Source organism: Chiloscyllium plagiosum, chromosome 16, assembly GCF_004010195.1.
Source record: "Chiloscyllium plagiosum isolate BGI_BamShark_2017 chromosome 16, ASM401019v2, whole genome shotgun sequence".
NCBI lineage: Eukaryota > Metazoa > Chordata > Chondrichthyes > Orectolobiformes > Hemiscylliidae > Chiloscyllium > Chiloscyllium plagiosum.
This window is the reverse complement of record NC_057725.1, coordinates 13,037,807-13,047,855: the sequence shown is the minus strand read 5'-3', so window position 1 is coordinate 13,047,855 and position 10,049 is coordinate 13,037,807.

The window sequence follows — 10,049 nt, the reverse complement described above, 5'->3', positions numbered from 1 at the left end:
ACTGCCTTTATTCCTGATGAAGGGCTTTTGCCCGAAACGTCGATTTCGCTGCTCGTTGGATGCTGCCTGAACTGCTGTGCTCTTCCAGCACCACTGATCCAGAATCTGGTTTCCAGCGTCTGCAGTCATTACTTTTACCTCATTGCAAACTAACCATCCAGCCAATTGAGTAACTGACTCCCTAAATAGGTGCAAGACATTTACACTTTGAGACAATGGCAGAGGTCTGGTGACAGTTGATAGGCTGAGAGTCTCCAAATGTTGAGAATGTCAAGTTATGAACAGTTATGCTTCAAGCTGTCTGCTTAGTTCCAAAACATGGGGAAAAGATGTTCAGCTTTCTCAAGGATATCTGATCAGTGTTCCTCCCTGGAAACAAGACATATTGCCCTTGAGATGGGTTTGAGATGGGAGGGGTAGAGGAGAAACCACTGTTTCTGGGTTACACATGGGATATCTAGGAGAGAGAGTTCCACTAGAGGTTGAAAGTTTATATGGTTTACTGTGATGGAATGCATATGGAAGTTTATGCTTTGATTGAAATACAGAATTTTGGAGGGTTAAAAATAATCTGAAAGATTTATGTAGTGTGGGCTGGAGGAAGGATCTCCATTGATAATCTCACCATAAAGGACAGTTCTGAGTTTAACAGTTATCAGGCTAAAAAAGAAATAAAACAGAAGCAAACCATTGGGATTTAAGAATTATTTTAGACTATTCTGGTGAATTGATCATTGGCTTAATGGAGAAGGGGGTTGAATGGCCTCTAGTTCCTGCGTAACAGGCTGGAGAGGGGGTGGGGTGGCTTGTGAATTCACCTGTGAATTGTTTCAGCGTGTCAATATTAAGAAAGGAGGTATTCCATGCTGTTATTTAAATTATAAGCTGTCTACAAAGCTAATGCTTAGTCAATAGTGCTTTTAGTCTTTTGTTACAGTAAGCATCTTAAAATATGTGATCTCGCTGAGTCATCCTTTCAGCCAAGTTCAAGTTTATTTTTAAAAGTTATCGATCATCATGAAATATAGCACTTTTATTTACTGAAATGAGAATAGTAGGGAACCAGGGAAATGGATTCTCTTTTTTAAAAATTATTTTTTCTCTTTATGATTTTAACTCAGTTGATTCTACGATATAACAAATGGCACCGTTGCCAGTGGAAGGTGACCTGATCCAAGTTTGAGGTTGTGGGGAGCCCAAGGTTATACCAGAAATCCAGGATGAGATCATTGTAAGAATATTAAAAAACTTGAGATCTTTTAAATTAATCCACAAACTGCCTGCAAAATTATAGTGAAATTAAGTCAGAGGCTTTCGCCTTGGTTTAAGCTATTAGTGGAACAGAGAAATGAGTTTCAATGAGAACAAACTAATCATTCGTAATAAGTATCAAGATCAAATATTGAATCAAAAGAAAACAGTGATCTACATAGATTTAATTACTTTCAAACACTGACTATTTCAGTCAAGGCAATTTTCTACACAGCATTATCCCACAAGACATGAGTTGAATGACTAGTTAATTTTATTTTTATGATATTTGTTGAGGGATGAATGTTAGCCAGGGTAGCTCCCTTCTAATCCTTACGTGCTGCCATGTAATCTCTACAGTCCACTTAAAACACAGGCCAACTCAAGCCAGGCAAGTCATGAATTCTCATGCCACCTGAGGTGTGACAGGCCTGATTATGTCATACACACTCAGTAGATGCACCGGAGTGAAGGGCTCATGTGGTATGGTGGTAGAGATAGGAAACCTGAGACCGAGTCCAAGGGTGCGTAAAAGCATGTCTGGACGGGTTGATTTGAAAATGTCGATGCAGCAGAGTGCAATCCTTTACTACGGAGGATTAAATGGAACAGAAAAGCTCCAGAGGTGACCAAACCAAAATGGATGCTGAGGTGAATGAGTGGAAATTCAGTCTTTTTATGTATTCAGAATACAGTCCCATGAGGCAGTGCAGCGGTCCTGAAGGCAATGAAAAGCGACCAACAAATTTCAAAGCTTCTGACCTCAAGCTGTGTGCTGCCAGGTTGTTGTCAAATACGTGCACATTAAATTAGCAAAAACAAATGGTGAAATATAAATACTTTTTTGGACTTTAGCTTCCTGAAGCAGCCCTATTAAAGTAACAGTATGCTTTTAATAGCAGGCTTGCTCTAATCTGACAATGTTTCATGAAAAGAAGCGATTAGAAACTCTTACATGCGAAGCCATATTATTTGAGGACAATATAAAGAAGTAGAAATGGAATCCTCAGTAACAAATTTGGCCTCATTAGCAACTGTTTTATTGAGTGTGATGGCTGCACCCTTAGATTCCAAAAGCCTTCATTGTGAGGCAGGAATTTAAGATGTGTATCAGAAGAGAGTGTGAAATAATGAGGAAGTGCGATGTGAGAAAGAGCATTGGGGACGAGGATACTGCCGTGTTCAATAATTCTAGCTCTGCAACTGGCATGGCCTCAGCAGTGGCCATCCCAATAATGGTCAGCACCATGGTAAGTGCACCTGCTCCACTCTAGCTCCAGTTCAACACCATCTTAACCTGTAAGCGAGAGGGAAGTGTCCTCAGTCAGTAGTGTGCAATATGCTTGACTGATACAATTGAACAGTTGGAAGTCTCTATAAGCTTGGAGATGTGGGTATGCAAGGTGTGAGGCTGGGGTGCAGCATATGAATATTGGGTATGAGTCCCGAATGCTAGAGATTGTTGATTGGTGACTAATGTGAGGAGAGGGCTTCACTGAACCATCTCTAAAGCCAGTAGCAGGATTTAACATTCAAAAGGCATTTACTGACCTTGCGGTCATCAAGTTTCTTTCGTTACTGTTTCCAGCTCCTTGGGGCTAGGCACCTGTCATTGATCTTCACTACTGTCTGTTCCCACTGCCTCTGAGCATGCATCTGGAGGGATTTATAGCTCCTTACACACATCTCTCTTCTCTATTCCAATAAAGCCTCCAGAATAAAGCCCCCAAACCTTGTCACCCTCCCATATTGTGCCATTCTTCAATGTTTCCTGAGTTGGGATCATTCCCTGCATGACTCCCAGCACCTCCTCCAATACTAATGCACCTCCTGTTTAGGAAGAAAATCTGAAAGAACTGCAGATGCTGGAAACCTGTTCTGAAGAAGGGTTACTGGACCTGAAACATTAACTCTGATTTCTCTACACAGATGCTGCCAGACCTACTGAGATTTTCCAGAATTTATGTTTTGCTCCTGTTTCAGAGGTGTAGAGTAACGTTTAACAGTGCAGGCTGCTTTATGTTTTACTAGCCAGTGGTGACATTGGCCCCCTGCTAATGTATCCGGTTAATCAACAGCTCAGTTAACAGTGTTGGACAGTGAAATCATAGAAAGTAGCATGATAATCATGGAATAATCATGAACCGTGATCTTTATGCACATTTTTGGGGTTTTGCAATGTAGGTTGCAATGAATAAAAGAATATTGCTGTAATCTCTCAGGATATTATTTTCAGCCTGAGTCTAAATTTGCTGTAACCTAACGGTGCATCTTCTTTAATTCTGGTCAAGCTAATTTGGTTAAAAAGGCAGCTGACAACGATTAATCAGTTCATGTGAAAATCATTTCCATTAGATAATACCGGCGTTGTCTGTATCAGCTGCCCATCTTTACTAAACTCTTTGCAAGACTCTTGATATTTTCCATGTTAAGCAATATTTTGAAAACAGACGACAACCAGTGTTTAAGAGAGAGATTTTTTCCTGGCAACTATGTTATGGATACATGGGACACAAATTTGAGAAATATTTGTAGCAGCGCATGGAGGACTTGTGCTCCTTATTGAGTGTGGACCACAAGCAGGTCAATTCATCTACACCCATGTGTTGTAAGTGCACAAGGGCACACAGGTCACAGAGTCATAGCAGTATGGCACAGAAGGAGGTCATTGAGGCCATTAAGTTATTTTAAAACTGTTCATCATCTCCTGCTTCCACCATCCTTATTGGCAGTGAGTTCCAGATCATTCCCACTCACAGCATAAAAACACTTTTCCTTACCTTCTCTCTCCACCTCTTGCAACCTTAAATCTGTGCCCCTTGTCCATCATCTAATAGCAACAGCTATTTTTTAGTCTACCTTACCTGTCATAATCTTGAATATCTCTATCAAATCCCCTTCAATCTCTTTTAGCCCAATAGAAACCACCCCAGCATCTCTAACCAAAACTTGCAACTAAAATTCCCCATAGTTGGATCCATTCTGGTAAATCTCCTTTACACCTTCTCTCACTTTGTTCCTGACATGCTCTGAATAGACTGGGTGGAGTACCCTGGTTATCATTTTGCCAGAGCTTTATAAAGGTTCAGCATAGCTTCCCAACATTTGTATTCAATGTGTCTATTTGTGAAGCCCAAGAGCTCATACACATTACTAAGTGTTCCCTCCATATGCCCGAGCATCTTCACAAGGATCTACAAACATGGACTCGGGCTGCTTTTCTTCTTTTTTTTTCATTCATGAATGGGATGAGGGTGTCTCTGGCTGGAGGGGGTAGGGGTGGGGCAGTATTTATGCCCATCCCTAATTGCCCAGAGGGCAGTTCAAAGTCAACTATGTAGCAATGGGTCTGGAGTCATACGTATTCCAGATCAGGTAAGGATGGCCGATGTTCTTCTCTGAAGGACATCAGTGATCCAGGTGGGTTTTTCATGACAATAAACAGCCATTAGACTCTTTGTTCAATTCAAATTCCACCATCAGTCATGATGGCATTTGAACCCAGTCCCCAGGACATTAGCTGGGTCTCTGGATTATTAGTCTAGCGATAATACCACTTGGCCATCGCCTCCTAGTATGGCAGAAGATTGTTAAAATACACTATCCAAAGATTTATCACCTGGATTGTAAATTTGGACTCATCCTAGCCTTAAATCGAAAACAAATGTAGAGAGGTGAGCTGAACTTCTATATAAGAGGCAGTCAATAAATGATATAAAGACACAAGCTAGGAGCAAGTGTAGGTCATGTCCACTTGGGCCTGCTCTGCTATTTAATAATTTCATGACTGATCTGGTTGTAGTCTCAAATCCACATTCCCAGCTACCCTGGATAATCTTTCACCCTCTTGTTTAACAAGAACCCATTTAACATTGTCTTAAAAATATTCAAAGGCTCTGCCTTCACGTCGTTTGAGGAAGGGAATTCCTCTCCGAGAAAAGACTGCACATCAATGCTGTCTTAAATGAGTGACTCCTTACTTTAAAATAGTTGAGAATGAGGTATTTTTCACTTCTATATACTCAGGAAATGCTGTTGGAAGCACTGCAGAGTTTTGTTGCAGTTGTATGTTGCTCAGTGCCAATTGCAGTCATGGAGGACACTGTAGTAAGAGCAAAATATCACTGATATCCCCAATAAAGGATTGAATTGAGTTGAATTTATTGTCACGTGTACCGAGGCACAGTGAAAAGCTTTGTCTCGTGAGCAATACAGGCAGATCACAGAGTTAAGTAGTATAGATAGCAAGTAATAGGTAAACAGAAAGTGTAGGAAAACCTCAGCAGATCTGGCAGCATCTGTAAAGAGACAAATAGAGTTAATGTTTTGGTGCTCAATACAACTGTTCTTCATAACTGAGGAGCACTGAACAGAGGTTTGGGGACAGTTCTGGCACAAGCCCTTTTGCTTTACGACATGAGCAACAGGTAGAAGAGAGGAGGCAGAAGTAGGGCTCTCTGACAAGAATCTATCCACGACGTATTTAGAGGAATCAAGGCATTCAAATGACTCTGGAGGTGGTAGTGTGTAGGGGTAATATCACTGTGCTGGTAATCCAAACGCCCAGGCCAGTGTTGTGGTGGTATGGGTTCAAGTCTCACCAAAGCAGCTGATGGAATTTAATCTCAATTGCTAAATCTGGAGTGTGAAGCAAATTTCAGTAATGATGATCATAATTGTTGTAAAAATGATTCTGTTTCACTAATGCCCTTTAGGGAAGCAAAACTGTGATCCTCTGCTGATCTGACCTACATGTGACTCCAGAGCCCCCAGCAATGTGGTTGACTGTTAGTTGCTCTCTGAAATGGTCTAGAAAGGCATTCAGTTCTAGGGCAATCAAGAGCAGGTGACAAGTGCTGGCCTTGTGACATCCACATTCCCTGGAAGAAGAAAGAAAAAAAACAATGCAGAGGGTGTACGGTGTTTATCACTTTCACCTTTATGGGACAAGAGCCAGGATCGTAGGATTTCAAATGGTTCGGGAAACCATCGATTGGAAGCCTGTGGTTTTATGAGTTCTCCATCCTCAGTCACTGTCCTCCAACATGTCAAAGATGCAGGAACAGCAGGAGCTATTTCTTCATAAATATGCAGTTATTCTGTAGTCATTCCAAGACATTCATCTTCAAGGCCTGCTGTCCTGACATAAGCTGCAATCATTTTATCACAGTCTGCCCTTTTCATCATCACAAAGTACAGAATTATTACAGCACAGGACGAGGCTATTTGGTCCACTGTGCTTGCACTGGTACTATTACCTAGTGCCAATCTTCCACCTGGTCCCAATATCACTTCACACCATTGCTATCCAAATAATCACCTAATGCCTCTTGAATGCCTCATTTGAAGCTGCTTTCACTACATTTCCAGGCAGTACCTTCCAGACCCTAAATACTCACTCTGTGAAAAAGTTTGTCTGACATTGCCCTTTCTTCATTTGCACATCACCTTAAATCTATGCTCTTGTGTTTTATTTCTTTTACGAGTGGGAACAGCTTCTCCCTATTTACTCTATTCAGCCCAATCATGATTTGAAAACCTCTGTCAAAGCTCATCTCTGCCTTCTTCTATCCAAGGAGATCCTAATGACAGAAGTTTCCCATTCCTGGAACCATTCTTATATCATCTTCCAGGCTCCAAGGAGACCCAGAGTCTGGCTGTTCAGAGCAAAGGACCTGTCCCCTACATATAGCTGATGACACTCACACATAAATGAGCATTGCCAACAGCCAAGGAGTTCACATATGATGTTATATAGCCAGTGGTCAGGCTCCTGAAATAATGGTCTCATGGCTGAGACTGCTGCAGGGGAGTCTTTACAGCACAATAAAAGTGCATGATCTCCTGGTTTATGGTGCTCTATTACATCCTCATTGTCAGGGTACAGACATTAACCCCTGCTCTCCAGACACCCCCTCAGGAGGATGAGGAAAGGAAATATTCAATCATGTGCATTCCTTTATTGCATGTCTTAGAGGTGCCTTTGCCTGTCCTATTGCAGTAGCTGGTGCAAGGCTCCTGGTGTTCACAGTGCAGAGTGGGGAACTGTTGATGGTCTAGAAGCAGCTTGCCTCAGACTGAACCATCTTGACCTGGGCAACAGCGGTGTGAGTTGGCTGAGAAGCAATATCAAGGGGCTTGGTTATAACACATGGGATGCTTTTCTGAAATATGTTCCTGCTCCTTGGAACCACTGTCACTCCCTCAGGGCAGCAACTCAACAATCCTAGCAATCTGCTGTTCAATTATAATAGCTTGCATTGTCCTTTGAGCGTTGGGATTCTAAACCATCTTTGCAGCAGTCTAAGATTGTATGGCTGCAGCCGTTCAAAGAGAACTCTCTTTGAACTTCCACTGTAGCAGACAGACATTGCAAGACCTGTACCTATGGGGTGGTGCCAGTGATCATCTCATACTTCATCTCAGCTTGATCAGGGAATGTTGCTGCTGGTGCCCATCACTTCCATGGTAGAGTGGAGCCATACTGGCCCACATTGCTAATCAGTGACTGGAGGCTACCAGCACTACTGCCAAGCAGTTCGACAAGAAGATTGGAAGATATCGGAGTAGAATTAGACCATTTAGCCCATTGAGTCTGCTCTGCCATTCAGTGATGGCTGATATGGTTCTCAACCCCACTCTCCCGCTTTCTCCCGTAAACCTTGATCCCTTTATTAATCAAGGACCTATCAACCTCTGTCTTAAATACATTCAATGTCTTGGCTTCCACAGACTTTTGAGGTAATGAATTCCATAGAATAACCACCCTCAGGCTGAAGAAATCCCTCCTCATTTCAGTTCTAAAGGGACATCCCTTCACTCTAAAGCTGTTCCTTCAGTAGCCTCTTACCAGTAGAAACTAACTCATCCCTGGAACATCTGGGCAACAACGACACCTACGTCAGAACCCTACTCATCGACTACAGCTCTACCTTCAACACCATAATCCCCTCCACACTGATCTCAAATCTCTGTCTCGACTCCACCCTCTGTGACTGGGTCCTCAGCTTCCTTGACCCATAGACTGCAATCAGGGAAGATCGAAAACTGCACCCCCTCCACGATAACGCTCAACACTAAAGCCCCCTGAGGATGTATTCTCAGCCCCCTACTGTATTCCCTGTACACCCATGACTGAACTGTCATCTGTAAGCTTGTTGACGACACCACCATGAAGGATGGATATCAAACAACAATGAGTCATAACATAGGAAGGAGATACAGAGCCTGGTAACATGGTTCAATGATAGCAACCTCTCTGTTAACATTGGCAAAACTAAAGAACTGATCATTGACTTTAAAAAGAAAGGCTTAGGATATGATCCTGAGGAACTCCTGCAGAGAAGTCTTCGAGCTGAAATTATTGACCTCTAACAACCACAACTATCTTCCTACATTGAAAACAACAAATGTTGGAGATCATAGCGGGTCAGACAGCATCCCCGGAGAGAGAGCAAGCTCATGTTTTGAGTCCATGGATGCTGTCTGACCCACAGTGATCTTGAGTATTTGTTGTTTTCTGTACAGATTCCAGCATCTGCAGTAATTTGCTCTTACTATCTTCCTATGTGCCATGTATAACATCAACCGCTTGAGAGTCTTTTTCCCAAATTTCCCTTGATTAGTTTTGTTCGGGCTCCTTGATGCTACACTCCATCAAATGTTGCCTTGTTGTCAAGGGCAGTCACTCTTAACACACTTCTTGAATTCAACCTTTTTGTCCATGTTTGGATCAAAGTCCTGATATGGCCAGGAATTGAATGAACCTGGAAGAGGTTAATGCTGAGCAATTGCTGCATGATAGTTCTATTGCCAATATCCTCCATTAATTTGCTGATGATTACCTATGGACAAATAAGGTAGCCTTTTGCCAAATGGGAAGATGGTTGGAAATGCTTCAACCTTGTCTTTGCACTGAAGTGCTGCCCACCAGATCCAGCCCCTCTTCTCCCCCATTCCCATTCCCTCCCCCCATTGAGGATTGGAGTGTCTTTGTAGCTTCTGATCCAGATAGTTTTGGAACTGTTTATCACAATTCACGATAAAACATGGCAGAACTGGACAGCTTATTGCTTCTGGCACCTCATGGTTCTGATTTAGCATGAGCATGGCTTTGTCATTTAACAAGTTAATATCTAACTTTTAGACATGCCTACTCCTGGTATACGTTTTTCTTCTCTTTATTGATCCAGGGTTTATTCCTAGCTTAATGGCCATTGTAAAGTGTAATATATGCTTGGTCTTGAGTATAGAGGTTATGATTGAGTCTGATTCTGCTGCAATTGGTCCACGGCAAATCATGGATGCCCATTTTGAGTTGGCACATCTTTTCTGAGTCCATCCCAGTTAGCACAGTGAAGTCCCATACAACATGAGGGGGGTATTCACAGTGTGAAGGTGGGATCATGTCTCCTCAAGGACTATGCAGTGGTTACTCCCCAAAATCTGTTATGATTATTGGGGGAGAAGATTGTCTGTCTTATTAGTTATGTCAACACCTTCTGCAAGTCATGCTAGCAGGTACATCTTTCAAGATTTGGACAGTTTCATAGAATCCCTCCATTGGGAAACAGGTCATTCGGCCCAACGGGTCCACACCAAACAGCATCTCATCCAGATCCATCCCCCTATCCCTGTAATCCTGCATTTCCCATAGCTAACCCACCTGGCCTGCATATCCCTGAACATTACGGGCAATTTAGCACAGCCAATCCACCTAACCTGCACATCTTCAGACTGTGGGAGGAAACCAGTGCACCCGGAAGAAACTCATGCAGATACAGAGAGAACACGCAACT